At 37.8% G+C, this 25,937-nt stretch overlaps 1 protein-coding gene across 1 annotated transcript in view; it reads left to right on the top strand.

The window, feature by feature from the left end:
• Window positions 1–21,764, top strand: part of LOC108403727 (uncharacterized) — a 159,757-nt gene extending 137,993 nt beyond the window's left edge. The window contains exons 12-15 of the mRNA XM_073219458.1: window positions 2,678–3,039; window positions 17,101–17,240; window positions 20,919–21,042; window positions 21,200–21,764. The gene's annotated coding sequence lies outside the window, so the exon portion shown is untranslated. The remainder of the gene's footprint in view (window positions 1–2,677; window positions 3,040–17,100; window positions 17,241–20,918; window positions 21,043–21,199) is intronic.
• The last annotated feature ends 4,173 nt before the right edge of the window (window positions 21,765–25,937 follow it).

Raw genomic sequence — 25,937 nt, 5'->3', positions numbered from 1 at the left:
AGGTAACAGCAGCTGTAAAGGAGAGGAGAACATCCTTTCTCAGATTACCTGAGGGCGGAAGTTGCAGTAGAGTATGTTCTCTGTGGAAGGCCCACCATAGCCTGAAATGTCCAAGGGATCCTAATGTACAGATTTTTCCTTTTCCCAGTCCACTTCAGGCTTTGGTTCAACTCTCATATAAAGTTTCTGAAACATGCACGTCTATACTACAAATAAGGTGACCTAAGAGATACAGTAGGAACAAGTTACATTCTGCATAACAGTATTTCCTGGTGCTTCTTACAGCAAATAATATGCTCATTCATGAAATTTGTGTCTCTTTGGAAAAGGGTGATGTGGAGTCATGCGTAGCCCCCATTTTTCCTATTCAGGAAAAATCCTTGTGATTATGGATTTGATAACTAGTAGGGCTCTTAGAGGTCAACACCAAGGACAGTTTCCCTCTCCCTGACCCAGGCCATCAGGAGGCCATGTGGTGTAGAGGCAAGAATGGGGAGTGACCTTCAGCTTTATACTTAGTAGCCGGGGAGCCTCTTCCATACTGCTCAGCTTCTTATGTAAGCACAGTAAGTAAGGCGTGTTTTCTAAACTTGCCAGAAAAGTTTAAGTCTGTAACATGTGTAATAGTAAATGCTTAACAGTCTCTTAATTGGTTTTAGAGACGCCTTCCAATCCCTTTTCCAAATTGGTTTTATTAGCAGACTAACAAATTATCTTGTTTGTTAGTATTTCAAATCTTATGATTCAGAACTCTATTTTTCAAGCGTGTCAGGGAAATGACCTACCTTTCCCCCTTTTTCTTACTGAGAAGACAAACTGTGGAGTTGACTTAGCCCTTGCCTCAAGTAGGCAAGGCTTACCCGCACGCCTTTTCCTGTCACACCTGTGTGTCTGGCATGTGACTGCCTCTTGAACAATGCAGAAAAACCCTTAGTAAGTGATCCGAGGCTTTGCTTACGTTTCCCTCTTAGGCAGCATACCTCGTGACTATTTTATGGGAAAAAAAGCATCCTGCAGTATCTGCACAAGGATTTTATCTTGACTGTTTTCATTAGCCTGGTGGTCTTCTCACTCCTCCCTCAGTTATCTGTTTTATGCAGGTGGTAAGGACCTCTGTGCTTACTGAATAGAAAATAAAACAAAGCTATTTCAGAAGAGGGTTGTAGGTGCTATAATCAAAATCAACTAATTGTAAGCCATTTTCCCAGGAGGGTACCTAGGAATATGTTGATTTATCTGTACTGGGAGCTCCTCAAATAGCAGCCATGGAGCAGAGTTAGAATCTACTTGCTGACTAGCCTTGTTATGTGGGAATTAATTCCTTAGGCTTCAGTTTTTTTCATCTGTAAAGTGAGGAGGATAGATTAGGTGAGCCTGTGAGCCCTGCTGGCATGAAAATTCTGTGACTGGTGAATCTCATGAAGTTGTACCTTAGGTTCTGTGATTCATGATTGTTTGGGTAATGCAAGATGAATGCTTGTTCTTCTTTTTTTAACAAAGTATAATTTGTCAGGCAAATTATAGAAATAAGATGTGGGGAACTGTTTATTAAGACTCATTAGTGGCTTTTAATACTTATTAGTACCAGGGTATAAGAAATCTGCTAATTACAACAGTGTTTTTTTGCTAATTTAGGACCACATGCTGTTACCTATTTGTTTTGGTTATTTGAAAATAAATAATGCTTCTTTAATACAAAACTCTCCAGTTTACATTTTTACCAGTTTAGCAGAGTTTTTCTACAAAAATTATCTGAACATATATAGTTTATGATTATGCTCTTATTGAGACTAACAGGTCCTCATATTAAGCAATAATAATAACAAAATCTACTTCTTTTTGAATAGTCTCAGAAACATTTAAATAGTCATTGTGTTGGAATTTGTTATGTCTCCTAGGAATAAATTCATCTCAGATTCGAATTACATCAGTTGCCAGACTTTGAAGCAAGGCTTTTGATTTTCACTCCATCTGAGGAGTTTACTGAGGTCTCTGGACAGGCCTCCCCATTCTGCGTACACCAGCTGAGCTAGGAATCAGCCCAGAAGCTCGTGAGGGCATTGAAATTCTAGAAGGAAATGAGCAGAATGGACTTTCTGGAAACATAGCACATGTCAGAATGTGTCCACTTGACAGACCAGCTGTAATTATAGTCTCTGGAAGTAACTATTCCCCTGAATATAATCTTTTCTGTGAAAGAGAACAAAGAGGTGAAAAAGAATAAGGATTGTTGGCAAAACTGTACAAACTTTTGGAATAAAATCATTATACTTTTATGGGTCTAACGATGCTATGTACACAATGTTAATAAAATGCAAAGCCAAGTTCATAGGATTTGTAGCTCACCAGTTGGATAATGTCAGCTCAATTTATCTAAATTCCAGCAGCCATATCTTGAGCTTTAGATATTTGATATCCTTAAAATTCTTTATGTCCAGCAGGTTATTATCCAATCTATAAGAACTTCATGTTATTACCACTGTTTTCAATAATTGATTTTAAAGTAAAGGGGCATTTCATTTTCTTGACTCTACCTTTAAGTTTTAAATAAGCATAATTAATAGCATTGATTAAAAGTACATTTTACAATTCGTTCAACCATTGTGGAAAGCAGTTTGGAGGTTCATCAAAATGCTCAAAACAGACCTACCATTTGACCCAGGAATTCCACTCCTAGGAATTTACCCTAAGAACGCAGCAATCAAGTTTGAGAAAGACAGATGCACCCCTATGTTTATCGCAGCAGTATTTACAATAGCCAAGAATTGGAAGCAACCTAAATGTCCATCGGTAGATGAATGGATAAAGAAGAGGTGGTACGTATACACAATGGAATACTACTCAGCCATAAGAAGTGGAAAAATCCAACCATTTGCAGCAACATGGATGGAGCTGGAGAGTATTATGCTCAGTGAAATAAGCCAAGCGGAGAAAGAGAAATACCAAATGATTTCACTCATCTGAGGAGTATAGGAACAAAGGAAAAACTGAAGGAACAAAACAGCAGCGGAATTACAGAACCCAAAAATGGACTAACAGGTACCAAAGGGAAAGGAACTGGGGAGGATGGGTGGGCAGGGAGGGATAAGGGAGTGGAAGAAGAAGGGGGGTATTAAGATTAGCATGCATGGGGGGGAGGGAGAAAGGGGAGGGTGGGCTGCACAACACAGAGAGGACAAGTAGGGATTCTACAACATTTTGCTAAGCTGATGGACAGTAAGGGTAATGTTGTTAGGGGGGATCTGATATAGGGGAGAGCACAGTAAACATAGTACTCAGAAAGAGAGAGAGAGAGAGAGAGAAAGAAAGAAAGAAAGAGAAAGAAAAGGGATTACTCCTTGATAGGATAAAACTATTGGTAAATCAAAGATCAATGCATGCTTTAAATATCCTTAATGTTGATCACTTAAAGGGTGTCAGATGATCAGCTATGGAGGTACTCTTTTCTGATAATATTCCTTTCTCTTAATAAAAAAAAAAAGCAGTCCCTGTGTGCTGACCTCCAATGAGTTCTGCACAGTGGTATAGAGGGCATGTCAAAGTGTGGGCAAAGGGTCTGTTTGTTTCTATGCAGAAGATCAAGGCCTAGCTTGGATACCCAGAAAATGAACTAAGATACGATATGAGGAGGAGCTTCCCGCATCAGCACTCTCTGGAGGACTCGTGCCGGGGGATGATCATCAAAAAGCCTCCACAGGGATCTGGGCGATGCTGCGGTCGTGGCTGCGTCCACCCCACTGTTTCCTGGACTTGCCATAGGAATGAGGAGGGAGATGTCTAGGCTGGCATGTGCATACAGTGAGACAACGAATTTGACCGGATCTGTACTGTTGGAACTCAACCAGGAGTTGGGAGGGGTGCAAGGTGTAGCACTCCAAAATCTTATGACTATAGACTATCTACGGTTAAAAGGACATATGGGAGGTGAACAGATCCCAGAAATGGGCTGCTTTTATTTGTCTGATGGTTCAAGTACAGTTGGACAATATCCATCATATCATAGATAAATTTTCACAAATGCCTAGGGTGCCTAAATGGTTTTCTTGGCTTCAATGGAGATGAATGGTAATTATAGATTTGCTTTGTTTATGTCACCGTATTCCTATTATGTTAATATGTGTGTACAAATTAGTTAGTAGTTTAAAACCTATACATGCTTAATTAAGGTACTCTACAAGAAGATATGTCAAAGAAATAATCAATCCTCCCATGTTTTCTTCCATATGCTACCTCTGTAGCTTTTCTTCTTCCATCCTAACTACAACCCTTAAATAGAATTCGTGCCTCATATCGAAGTTACCGAGTATCATAATTCCTCCAGGTGGTAAAGATACCTCGAGACAAGTGCTGGGCATAGAAGCCACAGGGCATAAATCTGCAAAGAAGTAAAAAGCTAACCTGTTCAAGCAATATGGCTTCTCTCTCACTTACCAACTTTACATTTCCCTGTATGGCCCCGGAAGATGACTGGTTAGCCAGAGACGGGTAAGATTCCTCAAGGGAGGAACAACCTAAGACAGGCACAGTCGCAGGGGGGCCATCAGGTGAGAAATTGGGGATCAACAGAGGTGAGGCTCAGAACCTCATCCCCCCTGCTTTGAGAGAAATCTTCTGCATCCGTGGATGGTTTATTGCCCTTGTCTAGCTTGGATTAACACATAGTCTACAGGCACACACCTGATTCTACAATTGCTCTCCTACAACACTAAACTATGTTTTCTACCTTTATCTTGCATCTACCTACCACTTCAGCATTTTATTAAAAATAAAAGAAATAATAATAATAATAAAGGGAGAAATGTCGGATCAATATATAAAACAAGTATAAAAATCAAATGAATATTCATATTTGACGTGATTATTTATAGTTCATAATGCATGATCAAAACCGAAAGTTTCTGTGATGAATGCCCTTGTACTGTTCACCATGTAAGAATTTATTCACTATATAAGAATTCGTTCACCATGTAAGAACTTGTTCGTTATGCTTCAGAAGATTGGAGACTGACGAGAATTAGGCTTGAGATGGATTAATGATTGTACATTGAGCATTGACCCCCCTATACTGAATTTTATTGTTAACAACCATTTGATCAATAAATATGACAGATACCCTCTAAAAAAAAGTACATTTTACATTATTTTTCTCAAAAGCTTATGCTTAACATGCATTAAAAATAACTAGCAAATTTCAGTTTATTATAGACATATGTTGCTGTTTATCATAGAATCCTAAGCTGAAAGAAAATTCAATAAATCATTTAACTCTTTTTTATGAGCTTTTTCCCTTAACACTACCTCGAAAAAAATGTTTTCTATTTTGAAAGTTCTCTTGGGAAGTAGATTATATCAAAGTTTTAGCGCTTTCAGTAGTTACTTTCAGTAGACCTGTGATTAAAATAATCTTCTGTTCTGAAAGATTTTGTGTTTTTTCAAATCATCAGAAACAATTCTTTCTGCTATAAAGACACTTTGATCTTTGCAGTGATTTGTGAATTAGGCACTTTCTTGCTCCTGATGTCTTATGTCGATAGTTATGGGATATGTTAAAACTTTTATTCACTGTGATACAGGCTCAAGTTAAGTTTGAAATAACACATTTTGTGCTAATGTGCGTCAAGTCTCCCAGATCTCTGTAAATTTTGATGCACTTTCATATCTCTGATCATGTATGAGATTTTGGCATTACTGTCTTTTGCACTGTATTGAGAATCTATTGGCACTACATGCAAAATGTCGCAAGACAGAATCTTAGTAATGGAGAAGATCTAGGAGCCTTTTTAGGCCTGCCTCCCACTCTAAATAGGCACTTTTCTTTTCCTTCTTCCTCTTCTTTGTAAAAATTCAAATGTGACCCATAACTTCCTGCTTACAATTCTGTAACGCTTCCCACCCACCTGTAGAACCACATGCCCACCCCTTAGGTTGGCACATGCAATACCCCACACAGTTTGCCACCACCCAGGTCTCTTTACTGGCATTCTGCGTTGCCAGGGAAGGGAATATATTCCAAGTGAGAGTTTATAGTTTTGGAGCCAGAAACACCTGGGGTTAAGATCCTGCCTTCACTCATCCCCTCTGGCTCTGTGAACTTGTGTAGATCATTTCACATTTCTGAGCCTACCTTTCTTCCTCTGTAACAGGGGAATGGAAACTCTTACCTCACACAGCTGTAGTAAGCATACATGGATGGAATCAGGTGTGTGTGGTGCCCACCAAAGGTCTGCTTGAGCAACCAAAGGTACGGGTGTGTGACAATAACACAGGTCGCATGTCTTGCCAGCTTGCCTGTTGGACAGCATGGGGAATTCCTCTAGGTAGGAGTCCTGTCGCACTTCCAGCCATGACAGCTCACATACTCGTCTGCGGACTCCTGTCTCCCTGTGTGATATGGTTCTAGGTAGAAAGTTCCAGATCCTAGTGCATCAGGCTGGTGCAAGAGCTACGCTGAGAAGCAGTCCCGTGCCCTGACCAGCCAGTATCCTTGTGGTGGTTCTTTGGCATAGTTCCTAGGGTTCTCCACACAGGCCTGCATGCAGGGAAGTCCCAAACGTGGATCCTTATCAAGTATTTACAGCTTATTCATACTTCCTCCCAGTCCAGATGCAATTTACCTGTCAGGATCATTTTTACCATAAGCAATGTTGCCTAGCAATATAATTGACACCTGCCATCTACCTGGTTTCCAGGGTAACAGAGCTAGGTGGTTAAACCAAAGGTCACATTCTAAGGCAGCAGTGGAAAAGGCTTGCTAATTCTTTCATGTCAGTATGCAACAGACCCGTCTAGGGGCCTTGTGTGTTACAGTTATCAGACTATGCTTGTTCAGTCCTTTAACAAATATTTAAGAGCTTACATTATGAGTCCAGCTCTGTGCCAGACACAAGGAGTACAGTGGCAGCTTAGACAGATATGGTACTCACTTCATATGGTTTCCTCCACCCAGGAGCCCTTTAGTTCATTTCATTGCCTAGAGAGCTCCTCCAGAGGTCAGCTGAGATGTTACTGCCTCTCTGAAGTCCGTGAACACTTTACCCCCCAGCAATGTTTATATTGCTTCGAATTCATGGATCGGTATTGCTGATCCATGAATTCCTTTAAGTACTATGCAAAGTTTATGTGGGAATGCATGTTTGAAGAAAAGGGTTAAAGCTTTCATCAAATTTTCAAAGGGGTCTGAGCTGCCCACCCTGCTCCCTGAGAATTTATAACCACTACTCTTGTTATATGAGCATTTGTAATATTATGGTTTTGTTATTTGTTTGTACGTCTGTGTCTCCTACTGGAATGTGAGTATTTGAGAGAAGGAACTATATTAATATTTTGTGCCAGTGCAATGCCTGATTCATAGCAGACTTTTAGAAAATGTATGTTGAATCAGTTCTTAATATCCTTAAGAGGCTTAGCAGCTCAAATGATGCTAATCGTGCAGCATTTCTTTATTAGAAAGGTAAAGTCCTTTCTTGTATTAAACTAAAATCATTCTTGCTCCTAGCTTTAACCCCTGGAGTTATAAACTACTCTCTTCCTTATTGTATTTGCCCTTTAATGAAACTTACAGTTGAGTTAAGGAATAAAAGAAAACAGGATATCATGGGGGGAATCATTAACAAGTGATATATTTGCATCTTAAATATTTTAATTTAAAGCATGAAGATGTACGTTATGTTACTGGTATTTGAGTATGAAACCAACATCTTTTTTTTTAATTAAGGTATTGTTGATACTGCAATCTTATGAAGGTTTCACATGAGCAATATTGTGGTTTCAGTATTCATCCATATTGTCAACTCCCCCGCAGATCCCATTGCATTCACTGTCCATCAACATAGTAAGATGCTATAGAGTCATTATTTGTCTTTGCCATGCTATATTGCCTTCCCTATGACCTAGGTATATTGTGTGTGCTGATGATAATGCCCTTTAATCCCCTTCTCCTTCCCTCCCCACCTACCCTTTCAACCCCCTTCCCTTTGTTAACTGCTAGTCCCTTCTTGGAGTCTGTGAGTCTGCTGCTGTTTTGTTCCTTCAGTTTTGCTTTGTTGTTACACTCCAGAAATGAATGAAACCATTTGGTACTTGTTTTTCTCCTCCTGGCTTATTTCATTGAGCATAATACCCTATAGCTCCATCCATGTTCTTGCATATGGTAGGATTTTTCTTTTTTATGGGTGAAGAATATTCCATTGTATGTATGTATCACATCTTTATCCATTTATCTATTGATGAACACTTAGGTTGCTTCCATTTCTTGGCTATTGTAAATAGCGCTGCGATAACCATAGGGGTTCATATGTCTTTTTGGATCTGAGTTGTTTTCTTGGGTAAATTCCTAGGAGTGGAATTCCCAGGTCAAATGGTATTTCTATTTTGAGTTTTTTGAGGAACCTCCATATTGCTTTCCACAATGGTTGAACTAATTTACATTCCCACCAGCAGTGTAGGAGGGTTCCCCTTTTTGCACATCTTTGCCAGCGTATGTTGTTCTAGTCTTTTGGATGTTGGCCATCCTAACTGGTGCGAGGTGATACCTCATTGTGGTTTTAATTTACATTTCACTGATAATTAGTGATTTGAAGCATCTTTTCATGTGCCTTTTGGCCATTTGAATTTCCTCCTCAGAGTAGTGCCTGTTAAGATCCTCTGCCCATTTTTTAATCGGGTTATTTGTTTTTTGGGTGTTGAGGATTGTGAGCTCTTTATATACTTTGGATGTTAACCCTGTATTGGATAAGCTGTTTACAAATATATTCTCCCATACTGTAGGAGGTCTTTTTGTTTTAATGATGGTGTCCTTTGCTGTACAGAAGCTTTTTAGTTTAATGTAGTCCCATTTGTTCATTTTTGCTTTTGTTTCCCTTGCCTGAGGAGATGTGTTCAGGAAAAGGTTGCTCGTGTTTATGTCTAAGAGATTTTTGCCTATGTTTTCATCTACGAGTTTTATGGTTTCAAGACTTTTCTTCAGGTCTTTGATACATTTCAAGTTTACTTTTGTGTATGGAGTTAGCCAATAAATCAGTTTCATTCTCTCAAATGTACCTGTCCAGTTTTGCCAACACCAGCTGTTGAAGAGGCTGTCATTTCCCCATTGTATATCCATGGCTCCTTTATTGTATATTAATTGGCTATGTATGTGTGAGTTTGTATCTTGGCTATCTGTTCACTTCCATTGATCTATGGGTCTTTTCTTGTGCCCGTACCAATTGTTTTGAATTCTGTGGCTTTGTAGTAGAGCTTAAAGTTAGGAAGCATAATCCCCCAGCTTTGTTCTTCCTTCTGAGGATTGCTTTGGCTGTTAGGGGTCTTTTGTCTTTCCATATGAATTTTAGAACTATTTGTTCTAGTTTGTTGCAGAATGCTGTTTGTATTTTGATAGGGCTTGCATTGAATCTATAGACTGCTTTAGGCAGTATGGCCATTTTGACAGTATTAATTCTTCCTATTCATGAGCATGGGATGTATTTCCATTCATTGGTGTGTTGAATTTCTCTCATGAGTTTCTTCGAATTTTCAGGGTATAGGTCTTTCTCCTTGATTAGGTTTATTCCTAGGTATTTTATTCTTTTGGTTGCAATTGTAAATGGAATTGTTTTCCTGATTTCTCTTTTTGCTGGTTCATTAATAGTATATAGGAATGCAGCAGATTTCTGTGTATTAATTTTGTATCCTACAACTTTCCTTAATTATTAGTTTTAGTAGTTTTGAGGTAGATTCTTTAATTTAGGGTTTTTTATGTATAATATCATGTCATCTGCAAACAGTGACAGTTTAACTTCTTCCTTACCAATTTAGATGCCTTTTATTTCTTTGTGTCGTCTGCTTGCCATGGCTGGGACCTCCAGTACTATGTTGAATAAAAGTTGGGAGAGTGGACATGCTTGTCTTGTTCCTGATACTAAAGGAAAAGCTTTCAACTTTTCACTGTTAAGTATGATATTGGCCGTGGGTTTGTTGTAAATGGCCTCTATTGTGTGGAGGTACTTGCCCTCTATACCCATTTTGTTGAGAGTTTTTATCATGAATGAATGTTAAATATTGTCAAATGCTTTTTCAGCATCTATAGAGACTATCGTGATTTTCGTCCTTCTTTAATTTGATGCGATGTATGATGTTGATGGATCTTTGAATTTTTACCATCCTTGCCTCCCAGGAGTAAATCCCACTTGGTCACGATGGATGATCTTTTTTATGTATTTTTGAGTTCAGTTTGCTAATATTTCGTTGAGTATTTTTTTCATCTCTGTTCATCAGGGATATTGGTCTGTAATTTTCTTTTTTTTTCTGGTGTCTTTGCCTGGTTTTGGTATTAGAGTGAAGTTTAGAAGTATTCCCTCTTCTACTTTTTGGAAAACTTTAAGGAGTATTATGTCTTCTCTGAATGTTTGATAAAATACAGCAGTAAAGCCATCCGGTCCACGAGTTTTGTTCTTAGGTAGTTTTTTTGATTACCATTTCAATTTCATTGCTGGGAATTTATCTGTTGAGATTCTCCTGTTTCTTACTGGGTCAGCCTTGGAAGGTTGTATTTTTCTAGAAAGTTGTCCACTTCTTCTAGGTCATCCAGTTTGTTAGCATATAATTTTTCATAGTATTGTCTAATAATTCTTTATGTTTCTGTGGTGTCCGTAGTGATTTTTCCTTTCTCATTTCTGATTCTGTTTATCTGTGTAGACTCTTTTTTTTCTTGATAAGTCTACCTAGGGTTTTATCTATTTTGTTTATTTTTTCAAAGAACCAGCTCTTGGTTTCATTGATTTTTTTCTTTTGTTTTATTCTTCTCAATTGTATTTATTTCTGCACTGATGTTTATTATGTCCCTTCTACTTTGGGCCTCATTTGTTCTTTTTCTAGTTTTGTTAATTGTGACTGTCTAATTGTTAATTAGACTGTTCTTTTGGGATTTTTTTTCTTTCTTGAGGTAATCCTGTATTGCAATATACTTTCCTTTTTGATCTGCGTTCACTGCATCCCACAGGTTTGGGGCTGTTGAGTTGTTTTTATTTGTCCCCATATATTGCTTGATCTTGCTTTAATTTGGTCTCTGATCCACTGATTGTTTAGGAGCATTTTGTTAAGCCTCCCTGTGTTTGTGCTGTTTTTTGTTTTCTTTGTAGAATTCATTTCTAGTTTGATAACTTTGTGGTCTAAGAAGCTGGTTGGCACAATTTCAGTGTTTCTGGATTTACTGAGGCTCTTTTTGTGGCCTAGTATGTGATCTATTCTGGAAAACATTTAATGTACACTTGAGAATAATTTGTGTTCCGCAGCTTTTGGGTGGAGTGTTCTGTAGATGTCTGTTAACAGCACTGAACAACACAATAGAACAGATGGATCTGTCTCCTTACTTATTTTCTGTCCGGTTGATCTGTCTTTTGGAGTGAGTGGTGTGTTGAACTCTCCTAGAATGAATGTGTTGCATTCTATTTCCCCCTTTAATTCTGTTAGTATTTGTTGTATGAATTTGGGTGCACCTATATTGGGTGAATAGATACTTATAATGGTTGTATCCTCTTGTTGGACTGACCCCTTTATCATTACATATTGTCGTTCTTTGTCTCTTGTTACTTTCTTTGTTTTGAAATAAATTTTGTCTGATACAAGTACTGCAACTCCTTTTTTTTTCTCCGTTATTTGCATGAAATATCTTTTCCATCCCTTCACTTTTAGTTTGTGTCTATCTTTGGGATTGAAGTGAGTCTCTTGTAGGCAGCATATAGGTAGGTCTTGTTTTTTTATCCATTCTGTATGTCTTTTGATTGGTGCATTCGGTCCATTTACATCCAGGGTGATTATTGATAGGTATGTACTTATTGCTGTTGCAGGCTTTAGATTCATGGTTACGAAAGGTTCAAGGTCAGCTTCTTTACTGTCTAACAGTCTAATTTAACTCATTTATTATGCTATTACAAACAGAATCTAAAGGTCATTTTTTTTTGGTCCCTTCTTTTTCTTCCTCTTTCACTCTTTATATATTAGATAGCATTCTATATTTGTTGTGTATCCATTGACTGAGTTTTTGGGTAGCTGATTTAATTTTGTATTTGCTTAGTAATTAATTGGTCTACTTCTTTTACTGTGGTTTCAGTTTCTCTTATGACAGCTATTTAGCCTTAGGAGCACTTCCATCTGTAGCAGTCTCTTTAAAATACTTTGTAGAGTTGCTTTCTAAGAGGTAAGTTCTCTCAACTTTTGCTTATTTGGAAATTGTTTAATCCCTGCTTCAAATTAAATCATGATCTTGCATTTTAATATATGTCTTGGTGTTGTCTCCCTAGGGTTCCTTGTGTTGGGAGATTTGTGCACTTCCATGACATGAGACACTATTTTCTTTCCCAGACTGGGGGATTTTTCAGCAATTATTTCCTCAAAGAGACTTTCTATCCCTTATTCTCTCTCTTCTTCTTCTGGTATCCCTATAATGCGAATATTATTCTGCTTGGGTTGGCCATACAGTTCTCTCAGTATTCTTTCATTCCTAGAAATCCTTTACTCTCTGTCCCTCAGCTTCTTTGTGTTCCTTTTCTCTAATTTCTATTTCATTTACCATCTCCTCTACCTCATCTAATCTACTTTTAAATCCCTCCATTGTATGTTTCATTTCATATACTGTATATTTCAAAGTTTCTGTCTCTTTCTTGATGTCTTCCCTGAGATCTTGAATATTTTTTTTGTATCTCTATGAGCATGCTTTTTATTTTTATTTTGAAATCTTTATCAAAATATTGGAGATTTCAGTTTCATTTAGCCCTCTTTCTGGCTTCTTCTGATTCTTTCTTTGTACAAAATTTTTTTGCCATTTCATTTTTCTAGTGATTCCTGTGGAATAATAACTATGTGTAGGTGGTGCCTTCTAGTGCCCAGAAGCTCTACTCTCTGGAGCTGCCCTGCACCTACAGTGAAGGTGAGAGTCACAGGCAAGTGGTACCTGTGCCTGCCGGGAGGGAAGAGCACTTTTCTGCTTCCTGGCTGCAGTGCCTGCCCCCACTACCAGGGCCACTGGACCAAGCATGCTGGTAGGAGCTTCTGTGTTACGCACCTGTATCTGCTATAGGTAGAGCTACCTTCTGGGTGGCCTGGCCTGTTAGATGGGGTAGCAGCTGTGCGAATTGGTGTCTGCCTGGAGGAAGGAGCGGCTGGCTGCATACCGCAGTTCGGGGGCCTTGGGACTGCATTGCCAGCCAGGGGGATGGAGCATCTGAAGCTCCTGAAAGTTTCCAACATGCTGGGCGGAGTGTGCCGGGATGATTTTGTCCCACCTGTCCTTTTCAGCAAGTTCTGTGTATCCTTTGCCCCTTTAGCACCCCTCTCACTGTTGGGAAGTCATTCAAAATTCCCGCTCTTCTTTTGTCCTGGAGCTGCCGTTTGTGCACACCTGTTCTTCACAAGGGGCCGGAATCTCAGTCTCTCTGAGAACTCTGCCTGTATTTGCTTTCCAACCCCCCTAATCTCCAGAGCACCATGTAGCGGGTTCATGCTCCCAGAGCAGATCTCCATGGCTGGGTGTTTAGCAGTCATGGGCTTCTACTCCCTCCCTGCTCCGTTTTCTTCCTCCTGCCTGTGAGCTGGGATGGGGAAAGGGCTTGGGTCCCTCTGGATCACGACTTTGGTACTTTACCCTTTTCTGTGAGATTTTCTCTTTTCCCCAGATGTAAGCAGTCTGTTCTGCCATCTTCATGTCACTCTGTCAGGATTAGTTGTTTTTGCTGTATTTTCATCTTAAATGTCATTTTGAGGGTAGGTTACTGCCTCATTTTTCTCACTGCCATCTTTGAACCATTTCAAAGCCAATATCTTTTTTTTTAATTTTTTATATTTTGATATCAGTAATCTACAATTACATGAGGAACATTATGTTTACTAGACTCCCCCTATCACCAAGTTCCCCCCACATACCCCATTACAGGCATAGTAAGATGTTGTGGAATGACTACTTGTCTTCTCTGTGTTGCACAGCACTCCCCATGCCCCGCCACCCCTGGCATTATACATGCTAAACATAATGCCCCCTTTCTGCCCCCCCACTTATCCCTCCCTTCCCACCCATCCTCCCCAGTCCCTTTCCCTTTGGTAACTGTTAGTCCATTCTTGGGTTCTGTGAGTCTGCTGCTGTTTCGCTCCTTCAGCTTTTTCTTTGTTCTTATACTCCACCGATGAGTGAAATAATTTGATACTTGTCTTTCTCCGCCTGGGTTATTTCACTAAGAATAATACCCTCTGGCTCCATCCATGTTCTTGCAAATGGTAGGATTTGTTTTCTTCTTATGGCTGAATAATATTCCATTGTGTATATGTACCACATCTTCTTTATCCATTTATCTACTGATGGACACTTAGGTTGCTTCCATTTCTTGGCTATTGTACATAGAGCTGCGATAAACAGGGGTGCATATGTCTTTTTCAAACTGTGCTGCTGCATTCTTAGGGTAAATTCCTAGGAGTGGAATTCCTGGCTCAAATGATATTTCTATTTTGTGTTTTTTGAGGAACCTCCATACTGCTTTCCACAATGGTTGAACTAATTTACATTTTCACCAGCAGTGTAGGAGGGGTTCCCCTTTCTCCACATCCTCGCCAACATTTGTTGTTTGTCTTTTGGATGGTGGCAATCCTTACTGGTGTGAGGTGATATCTCATTGTGGTTTTAATTTGCGTTTCTCTAATGACTAGCGATGTGGAGCATCTTTTCATGTGTCTGTTGGCCATTTGAATTTCTTCTTTGGAGAACTGTCTGTTCAGCTCCTCTACCCATTTTTTGATTGGATTATTTGCAAAGCCAATATCATTTTGTTGAATATTAGTCCCCTGTTTTGCAGTTTTTTTCACTTAAGCCATACTAAATTTAATACCTACTTTTTTTCCAATTTGTGTTTCTTTTTAGTGGCATGCAAAGTTAGACACTGTTGGAGCAATCTTGAGTGTAGGATTCTTTTATGTTTTTACTTTCCTCACTCTCCCCAGTTTTCTGTAGTTATTTCTACCTCCCACTAGTGATTTATTGTTTTAAACAACTGGCTTTCATCTAATGTGTCAAGTTTACTTTTAGTAACAAAGTGTTACTAAATAGTAACTCATATTTCCTTGGGTTACATACTGTTTAATTAAGGTATATAGCTAAAATAACATGTTTAAGTAGCATAAACAGATCTGTGATTGAATTGAGCTTATGCTTAGTAAAGACGTGGTTCAGCTGAGAGCACACGTGTGGATGTACTCAGTGCTTTAGGTACTCCCAGTGCTTTAGGGCATTTGGAAGACCATAAGCATGTTTCCTGAATATGCATGAACATGTTTCTATTCTGTTTTCCTCAGGATAAATTATTTTGAAATTTCTTTATCATCCTACCCACATTTCTTCTCCCCTTAGACCAGTGATCTTCCTAATTTAGAATGGGATAGGAGTAAACCATGTTTGGCTGTCTTCCTGGTAAAGTTCAGGTGTCTATTCTTGTCCAAAGAAAAAAATGAAATAATTGGGGGAAAAAATAGGTAGCAAATATAAGTGGTCACTTAATTATAAGAATGTTCTAAGCATAAAATAATGGCAGAGTGTAGCAATTTCTTTCTCCTTGAGTGTGATCTGGACTTAAGGACTCAATTCCAATGGATCGAGTATGCTAAGAGGGATATAATAGTTTTGTTAGTGGAGAAACTTAGCAGATACCACCTACCAATTGGTCAAGGTTTCTATCACCCGTGTTAGTAGAGTTAATCACATTCATAGCGTATCCCCTCAGTTATGATGTGATGAGGAGAGCCCTTCACTTCTTAGGGTCTTCTTCTCCCAATCCCATAACCACAGTGTAATCTTCAGAAAATATCAGGCAAACTTAAGTTGAGGGATATTCTGACCAGTGCTCTTCAAAAATCTCAAGGTCATGAAAAATAAGGAAAGACTGAGAAACTGACAGAGACCAGAGGACACTAGGGAAGCACGACTCAGTGCAGTGTGTTATCATGAATTGGGTCTTGGAATAGAAAAAGAGGCATGAGTGAAAAACTAGGGAAATCCAGATAAAGTCTCTCGTTTTGACAAATCTTCCACAGTTGTGTAAGATGTTAGCATTAGGGAAACTGGGTGAAGTGTATGTGAGAGCTAGGTAGTATTTTTGTAACTTTTCTGTAAATCTAAAATTACTTCCAAATAAAATGTTTATTAAAAATAGTAATGTGAGAAATCACTGAAGAAAGGATTAGGTGATTTGAAATTCAAGACATGTAAACCAAATTAAAAGGCAGTAACACTGAGAAAATATTTATTGAAGATGGTAGACAAGGACAAATGATGTAGAATATACTTTTACAGAATAATAAGAAAATACTAATATGTCACCTCATTGGAAAATAGTCATTGATCATGATTCACAAAAGAAGCACAGTGATTCATAAATATGAAAACCAGTTCAATCTCACCAGTAATTAAAAAATTGTTTATTAAAGTAGTAGTGAGAAAATTGTCACCCATTACATGGAAAAGTGATATTCAATTCTGAAGAAGGTAAATGGAAGAATTATAGATTGGTTTAACCCTTCCAGAAAGCAGGTTGCCAATACGGGTGTTGGGTTTAAAAATACACATATCATTTGTGCTTGTAATTTCACACAAAATTTTTTTCCCAAGGAAATAGATATGTTCACAAGTTTTCTAGTAGGAGCATTCATCTCTGGGTTCCTAATAATGAAAGACTCAAAACCCAAATACCTAACCAGTGAGGGAGTGATCTGAAAAGTTTTGGCCTACTTACAGAATAGAATGGAGTTGTTGAATGAAATGTTGAGAGCAAGAGGCAGTTCGTGTATATCCTCTGATCCAGACTTCTGAGCATGTGTACAACTGTGTTTCTTGAAAGGATAGGATACTGAGGAAATACATTTGCAAAGTAGTTACTGTCCTAGTAAGGAAAGAAGGATTTTTGTTTTCTTTATATCTCTCTTCATTTTCAGAACTGTGTGTACTAAGTGTATATTACTTTAGTAATCTGGGGGAAAACTAATATGCAAGTAATGCAGTTGAACAGTTTCATTTCTTCATTCTGATTTAATTTTTTAAATGCTACATACCCATTTTTTTCTGTAAACAGTTGATGTTCCTGTTTCCACTAGGAAGCTCCTCCGGGTGCTCCCATTGCCGAGTGAGAACTGGGGAGCTCTAGTTGGAGAATGGTGTTGTCATCCTGACCCCTTTGCTAATAAGCCACTTCATCTGCAGGAGAATGACTTTTCTTGGAGACACTTTCTTCTTGGTGAGTTTAAGAAGTGACTTGTGGCATCCAAGACCTGAACTAGCCCCAGCAGAGATGCACTGTCTTTCTTCTGAGAACCATTTTAAAAACCGTTGCCAGAGAATTTTCATGTTAACATCTGATTTTGGGTAGTAACAAAAGTATTGTTTGTTAAATTTCATTTAAAACTCATTTAATGTTTGTAATGAGAGCTAAGCTACTTCAGGAAATCCACAGCAGTTGGGTAACTGTTTGGTTGTAAGTTAGTTTATATTATTATTTTCTATTTTGAGGAAGATTAATTAAGTTCATCAAATATTAACGTTATTATCAGAATTATTTAAGTGCCTTATTTCTCACCATAAACACAAATCCCTTTATCTAAGTATGGTTCATTTAAAGTAATATTACTTTAGCCTTATATATTTTTAAAGGATAAGTGGTAAAAAGTTAACATATTTAATATAGTTATATAGTAAAATCATATTTTAATCTATATATACTAATACTTTACTGTTTTGCGTGTTTTAACTTTCATTCTTACTAGAGAGTTATACATTTTAAAAATAGAAGGTATAAGTGGAAGAAGAGGGGAGAAAAATTAAAAAAGAACACTTATTTCCCTTTTTAGGCAAACTTTGCACTCTGGAAATACATTCTTCATATTTCTGTCTTTATCAGTTATGTGATGCCATTTACAAGAAGTTTTAATTGTGAACAATCGTCCAATGTGTTAAAGGAAGGCCCTTCATAATAAGACATTATGGTTTTTAATATCAAGGACAATATGGAAAATTACTGTTATGACAAGATGTTGTTGACAAGATTGTTTTCAAGTTAGCCTAGATGGAAGCTTCACTTTAATTGCATATTGCAGCAGGTGGAAAGAGTATGCCTGTGACCAAAATAGTAACATAAATTTGGAGGGACTGCTTAAACGGTGTTCTCAAGGCTCCTATGGGAACAAGACTGCTCTGTGCTGTTGAAAACCTATTTCTCCTGTCACCCAGTCCAGCCACCTAGCAGGGTTTGAATGTTACAAGGTGACACAGCATCCCAACGGTATCTCTTGGGAAACATTTTTTTGTCGAGACAATATCAAGGGTCCATAGAAATGCAAACAACACAAAGGAAAATAAAACCGAGGCCAGGAGGCTAATCCACCTCTCTGAGCAGCAGTGCCGTCTCTCAGATACATTGATTCAATAGACCACAGCAGTGTCTTTCTTTGATATTTGCTCCACAGAGTTCCCACATCAAGCTGCCTCACTGCACAGCTTGCTTTATTATTTCGTTCAAAGGTCAAGAGAAATGCATTAGAAAGCAGTTCCTCTTTAAACAAAATCAGAAGTGTTATATATTAATTTTTAAAATACCTGATCTTAGGAACAGTGTATACAAGCAGAAAGCCCGACTCTTACTTCTTTCCTTCAGTCCCCTAGAGTGTACCGTATGTTCTTTGTGCCTCTGTTAGGGTGCCAGTACATACCTGTTGCTTTTGAAAGATATCTACTGAAGATTTCCCTGTTGCATTTGCCAGTTATCTCTTGTGCTGTTTTTTTGTGCCTACCAACATTATAAAAATTGTTAATCTTATAATAGGATGATGATGGCACCTCAATCTTTTATAAGATTGATAATATTGTTCTAGACTTAGAAATATAGCCATACCATGACTTCATCCTATTTTTTAAAGAACAAATGAAATTGAACTTTGATTATATTATACCTGGCAAGTATGACTATGTTTTTTTTCTTTCCTGGGGTACTTAGCAATAATTTTTATCTTAGTAATTTGTTTTGTTAAATTCTTAAGTATATCTTTTTTATTTTCTCAAAATAATGTGTTGAACTTTATAAATATTCACAAATATAAAAAATAGAATTATGAACTTCAGTATACCAACTATATTGATTCATAAAGTATGCTTTATCTGTCCCTTTTACTTTTATTTTTTTGCTGAAGTGCTTTAAAGCAAATCCCAGATACTATGTCAGTTCATCCCTATGTAGATTTTTCTTTTTTAAATAACCAGTGTCATTTTTATGCCTGGCAAATTTAACAATTTCTTGATGATAAAATATCAGGCCATTTACAGATTTTGCCAGTTGTTTTAGAAGTGGCTTCTACTGCCAGCTTGTTTGAATCAAAATTGACACATTTGGTTGTTGGAAGTAATTTGCTTTTATTGATCAGATTTTAAAATCCTTATTGCCCATGTCTTGAGAAGGTAGAATCTTACTTGAAAACCGAACCAACAAAAGCCACTTTTCCTGCTTCATTGAAAGACAAAGCAAAATGTACTGTAATACCTATTATAAATGAAATACATAACAGAGCACCTGATGAAAAACTTTCAGCTTCAAATAGAAAAATTCCTTCTCAAGCATTGCTACTCCAATACCCTATATTAGTTTTTGGTAAGATTTAATGAAGATGGTCTGATGTAACTTGTATAAAATAGGAACCTTTAAAAAGTGTCTTTAATACCAATTTAGAGCCATACAGATAGTTTTTATTGTAAGAAAGCATGAAGTGGCTAAAATGTCAAACATTATAGTTGAACATCCCTGGTTTCTGAGCTGTCTTCCTAACCTTGCCTGGACCTAAAAAAATTGATACTTGTCATGGTTTCTCTGTGGTTTTTGATATTTTTTTTTTCTCTAATTAAAGTTAGAAATCTATTTTTTAATCAAGATCTGATAATACACACACAAACACACTTCAACTAAAAGTTTCTTGAAGCCGTACCCTGTAAATAGCATGGTGATATTTTCTATTCTATCGTATTTATTTATTCTTTTTTAAGTGTAGGCTATAACTCACTGAGTTGATTTTATGATTTGGTTGGAAAACATGGACATAGTGGTTAGAAGCACATTTTTAGCATCTAAGGGACCTGGATTCAAATACCACATCTGTCAGTTACTAGCAGCACCTCCATGGATCTCAGTTTAAATATGCTTCTCATGCAGGTTTTCTGGAAATAAGTTATTTGTGCTAAGGGAAGTAGGATTATCCTCAAACTTATACCAGTATAATTAATGTAACTAATGAGTCACTCCTTAGATTGATACATACATCACCCCACGTCAATGTTTTTCCTCTCTTAGACTAGCACTGCTCTGCCGTTGCTAGGAGAGGTTACCTGAGCTGTCCAGAGATGCAGAACTTCTCCGTGTCCACTATTTTTTTTTTTGGTATCATTAATCTAGTCTTTATCCAGTAATACTGACAATAATGGCTCATTGCCAAAGGGTGTGTAAGCTTCAGCCTTGGCAGTAGGCCAATTACATCATCAGGTGGTTTAGGGTCAGGTGAGGATCCTGGCTGTAGCAACTTCCATTTTCCCTACAGGCACCCACCTGGGCAGTGTGCCAGGAGGGTTTGAGGGACAGCAGGAAGGCCGGTGTGAAGCCAGCAAAGGGGAGGATAATAGAAAATGTCAGGATAATGGAAGCAGGGACATGGTCTGTTGTTAAAAACAAGACAACAGGCCCCAAATGGATCTGCTTATCCAAAACGGAGCCACGTATCACTGAATCAAGACTTAATCACAGTTTGGCTCTCAGAGCTGGAATCCTAGAGCTGTCACTCAGAAAACACCAGCTCTAGCTCAGGGACCTGCCTGACAGAAGCTGGCCACCCCCCTACAGGAAAGTGACCGTGCAGTAACCAGTCCTTTTTTTGTTTTTCAGTGTGACTTCCTGGTTCCTGAGCCCTTCAGTTTATGAAAACCTTTCACTCTGTGCAGCTCTTTAAAGCTCCATTCCACCTGCTAGATGCGATGATGCCCAATTTGTGAATCATTGAAAACAGCCAGTAAGATCTTTAAAATTTACTCTATTGAAATTTTCTTTTTGAACACTATGGAGGGCTTTCTGGCTCTTACTCTAAGATAGAAATGGAACACTTACTTATGTTCCAGGCATTGCATGGGTGCTTTCTTATGAAAATGTTTTCTACTGCTACCAAACAGGTAAAAGGTAGCTCCTTTTCAGAAGAAGCAAGTGGAGCTGAGAATTAAATGTTAGCCCCAAATCGTACTGCTACAAAACGGAAGAACCAAGAATGCAGGCCCGAGTCCATGAAGGGCAGAGCTTGAATGCGTGCATCCTGGAGGACAGGTAAGAATCAGGAGCCTTGGGTAGAGTGTAACCCACTGAGTCACAGGGCTGCCGAAAAGCCATCCTGTTGTGAAACACTGTCATAAAGTGTTGCCATGCAATATTTACATTTCTCTTAGACCCGAAGTTTCACGTGCTCTGAAGCACTTTAAATTATTCATAGGTTGCAAAACAGGTATGTATGTGAATCACTTGGGGAATTCTTTTGAAAATTCTGATTTCAGAGCCCTACCACAGATTAACTGAATCAGGAAATGATAGTCCCCCAAACTTTCTGATGATGGAACTAGCTAGTTTTTCTTGGAACCCTTCATAGATAAAAGCATAAGGGAGAAGCCATTTTGGAAATGTAAGCACAATACAAATCTTGTGATATACAGACTTAGATGCCAACCAATTAAAGGAAATAAAATAAAAGCCTTTACTTTGTCCTGGTTTGTTGTTGACTTAATGGATTTATTTCTTTATCCAGGTATGTTTACATTTCTGGATCATAGCTATGCAGTGTTCAGTGTGCTTGTCTAACACGTTTTTGAAATAACCTGTGATCAATGTGACATTTTAACCTATTAAAAACAAATACATGAAGCCAAGAAATACAATGGGTTTAAACTACTAGAAAGCTTTCACTACTTTGCCTGTAATTTCACCATAGTTATAAACAGAGAAGTAAATTCTGCTTTCTCAATAATTAATAGAATAATTTCCCAAGGACAACCAGGATCAGCAATTATTCTAAAAATCCCGACTGATGTACCTCTTTATGTTTCTTAACCAAAAATGTTTTGTCTTTTATGCTGATATGAGATGGCTTTGCCTTCTGGATTACTGAAATAGTGTCTGCTTCCAGTGGAATTATTTGCTTATGCCATAGGTGACCTGCCATTATTGTTCAAACAGTGGGAGGTGGAAGCCAGAGCTTTGACGGTTCACACTGTGGAGGAACCTGGAGATGTATGTGCCCTGGAATTGTCATGACCCTCATGCCTCTCCCAGCCCCATCCGCTGCTCAGTGGCCCTTCAGCAAATGAGCAACAGTCTCTAAGACAGTCCCCACCAGTCCACTATGGGAGAATAAAGAGCAGTTTTGGGGGGTTTTATTTAGTTTCTGTCTTAAATATTTGTTGCTGTAAGATCACATTGTGTTGCTTGACACAGAGCAAACATTCACAATCCCTGCTGATTAAAGATCAATGAATATTGTTTTCAAAATCAATTCCAGATAACATCTCCCACTTAAAAATTAAAAAACAATAATGTGTCTTAATCAGGAATGATTAAAATCAAAGTGACACTTTTCTACTAAGCTGAAGGAATTTTAGCTTATAAAAACTATTTCAGTAAAATAGTCATAGAAGTCACAGTTCAGAGTCTGAAAATAAACAGCAGTCTACCAAGAGTCTTAAGTGTGCTGTGCCTGATACAGATTTGTAATACTCACAATGTACAGTTCTCCTTCTTTGCAGTTAGGCAGGGCCTGTGCCACATTCTGGTGGAGACTGGTGGATGGAGAGCGGACACATTTAACTGTTCAGGAAAGTCCTCCCGCATTCTCCCCTGGTGCAGCAGTCAGAGCAGGTAGAGGTGATGGAGTCCTGAGATTGAAGTAGATGAGTTCTTGGGTGACCGTATGGAGGACAATTGTACAATAGCCCTGAAAAAGCAATCAGACTTTCAACAGATTTTGCACAAATGAAAAATAACACTTTTGTTAATTAAGCCACTGAGATTTAGCTGCTATTTGTTTTTATACCATAACCTAGCCTAGCTTGACTAATACAGTATGGACTGAAGGAATATGCTTAATATGCCAGCAGTCTAACATCACAATAACCTCCTTACAGAGGATTCACCAACAAACCCTCTATCCACTTAGGCCCTACTCACCGCCACCCCTCTTTTTTTCTGATAACTTTTTCTTTTTTGTATCTGTGTATGTGGCCTAACATTTACAGTATGCTTTTTTCATTATCATCTCTAAACAGGTTCAACCTACATGTATTAGGGTTATAAAAATGTTCAATCTTTCTGGTCCCTTACTCCTTGATCCACTATATCATTACCAATCTCACAAAACCAGTCATTGATAAAACTGCGAGAGGAGCCGCATCTCTCAGGGGCCATGCTCACTGCTCCGGGTGTAGACCAGGCTGTCTTTCCTCACAGTTACATCAGGTACAAAAGAACATTTTTCTGGACACATGTTTTTAAAAAGCATTCAAAGGCAATAACTAAAAATCATAAAAATCTACCTATCATAACTAGACAGTAGTTTAAAATATGTTTATATTACAATATGAAAAAATGTTTAAGTTATACCAAAAACAAGTTCACATAATCAAGTCAACTTTACTGACATTTCTTCTCCCTTTAATGCCTTAGCTCTTCAATCAAGTCTCCTATCAGCAAAGTTTGTATCTTTTTGTTCATAAACTGGTTGGTAAGCTTTAAACAATTTGGAGAAATTAATTAAATCAACAGAACAGAAATTTTTCTCTTTAGGTGTTACTTATTAAATATCTTTAAAAAATTTTCTAGTCAAAGTCTTTAGCTAGAAACATGAAACAGTTGCAAAGAAATAACCACTTTATTTGCATTCTTGCCTCCTGCAGATGTTATATTTTGTTTTTCTAGGTTTCTTTTGAGGAATTTCCCATCATCCAAAAAACCCATTTAATAATGAATATAAGCTTCAGAGACTTCACCCAGTTGATCACCAGAAACTAATTTATAAGAAAAAGTAACCATCTAAGGGAAGGATGTTACTTTGAATTTTGAATGTGTTGGTTTTAAATTACCCCGCCTTCAGCTTGTGCACTCTTAAAAAATGTAGCTGATTTTAGTGAATTATTCCTGAAATGGTAAGCACCTCCATGTATGTATTAAAACTACCAATAAAGAGCTGCTAATTGGGATATGAGGTAATTTTTTTAATGGCCACTCCCGGCAATTTTTTATGACTCCCAAGTGAATTTTAGTCTGAAAGGGTTTGGAAATCAAGGTGATACACAATATGTTTAATTGTTGAGGTGCAGTTTTACACACCCTTAAATTTTTGGATTCATATAATTAAAATCTTGATTTTGAATAAACACATAACTGACCCAGGGCAATGCGGATGCCAGTGACATCCCAGTTAGAAGAAAGGCCTGGTACCTGGGTAGCTGGAGCGGCACCTCTAGAGTTTCTCCACTTCTCGTGGGGACCTGCTCCATTCCTTGAACCAAAGAAATACAGAATGTACCTTGGGTAACAAAGCTTGACTTTGCTTCTTGCCATAAGTGCTACGTACACTTCAGCTTTGGAAATAGGAGCTTTCTGGAACAAAAACCATCTTCCTTTTAAATTTATGATCTCCTTTAAAGGGCTTGATTGTCAAACGAAAGGTTAGTTCATGTCTTGGCTTCAATAAAACTTGATTAAACTGAAAGATACAATATTTACAAAATCATAAATAGAAAATTGGCATTAATTTTTAGGCTAAATCTCAGCAAATATCTGGACAGTAGGATTTCCCAGAAACAAACAAATGGTATTTATTCCCTACACAATATATTTAAACTGTTTTATAATTCCCCTGCTCCAGCAGAAAAATTATTTTTAAGTTAAAAAAGGCAAAAGATATATGTTCATTGTTGATTAAAAGAAAACTCAGTGGATTGTGTTTTGTAGAAAATATCTGTTAAATCATTTTGGACTTCCACTTAAAAATGTATTACGAATTCCCACACTTTACAAATGAATGCTATATTATCTTAGAAGTTAAAACCCCAAATTTAATGGGAACTGAAAGAAGCTGAGATTTTTTTTCTTTTTTTTAATGAATGTACTTAAAGTTTAGAAAAATGCGTCAAATTAAAAATAACCCTCAATTTAGGCTGCAACGCAAAACACCTACAGACCTCAGGAAATCACCAGCCTCATTCACCTTGACCTTTGACCTCTCACACATTCTAACATTTAGCCTTCTTCCTTCTGTCCATCTGCTTGAACCATTAGTAAAGTTCTTTTGCGATGGCTAGCACAAGTAAGCCAGCTGTCATCGGAGCATATTTAAACTCTGCCTCTTGGTTTGCCCTGAATCATGTGTTTGCCCACAGGTCTCATTAAGGAAGGGGGCAGTAGTGCAGTTTCACGAAGCTCTGGGGAAACAGACCATCTATATAGAAGGGTGGTCCAAAGGCCCTTAGACTAATTTGCTTGCTTGCTTTCATTTCTTTTTCCATCTACTGAGGAGATTTCTATGGAGAAATAAGACAAATGAGAAATACATGCTAGGTGACCTATAGCAAAAAAGGATGATAACTACATTAGGAAAGAATAAATCATTCCTTTAAAAATCAACTTCAGCCCCAACTATTGTGGGACACAGCAAAAGCAGTAAAGAGGAAAGTATATAGCAATCCAGGCATATTTAAAAAAGGAAGAACAATCCCAAATAAACAGTCTAATGTCACAATTATCGAAATTGGAAAAAGAAGAACAAATGAGGCCTAAGGTCAGCAGAAGGAGGGACATAATAAAGATCAGAGATGAAATAAATGGAATTGAGAAGAATAAAACAATAGCAAAAATCAACGAAACCAAGAG

This window comes from Manis javanica, chromosome 13, assembly GCF_040802235.1.
Source record: "Manis javanica isolate MJ-LG chromosome 13, MJ_LKY, whole genome shotgun sequence".
In the NCBI taxonomy this organism is placed as follows: Eukaryota; Metazoa; Chordata; class Mammalia; order Pholidota; family Manidae; genus Manis; species Manis javanica.
This window is presented reverse-complemented; position numbering and strand designations above follow the sequence as displayed.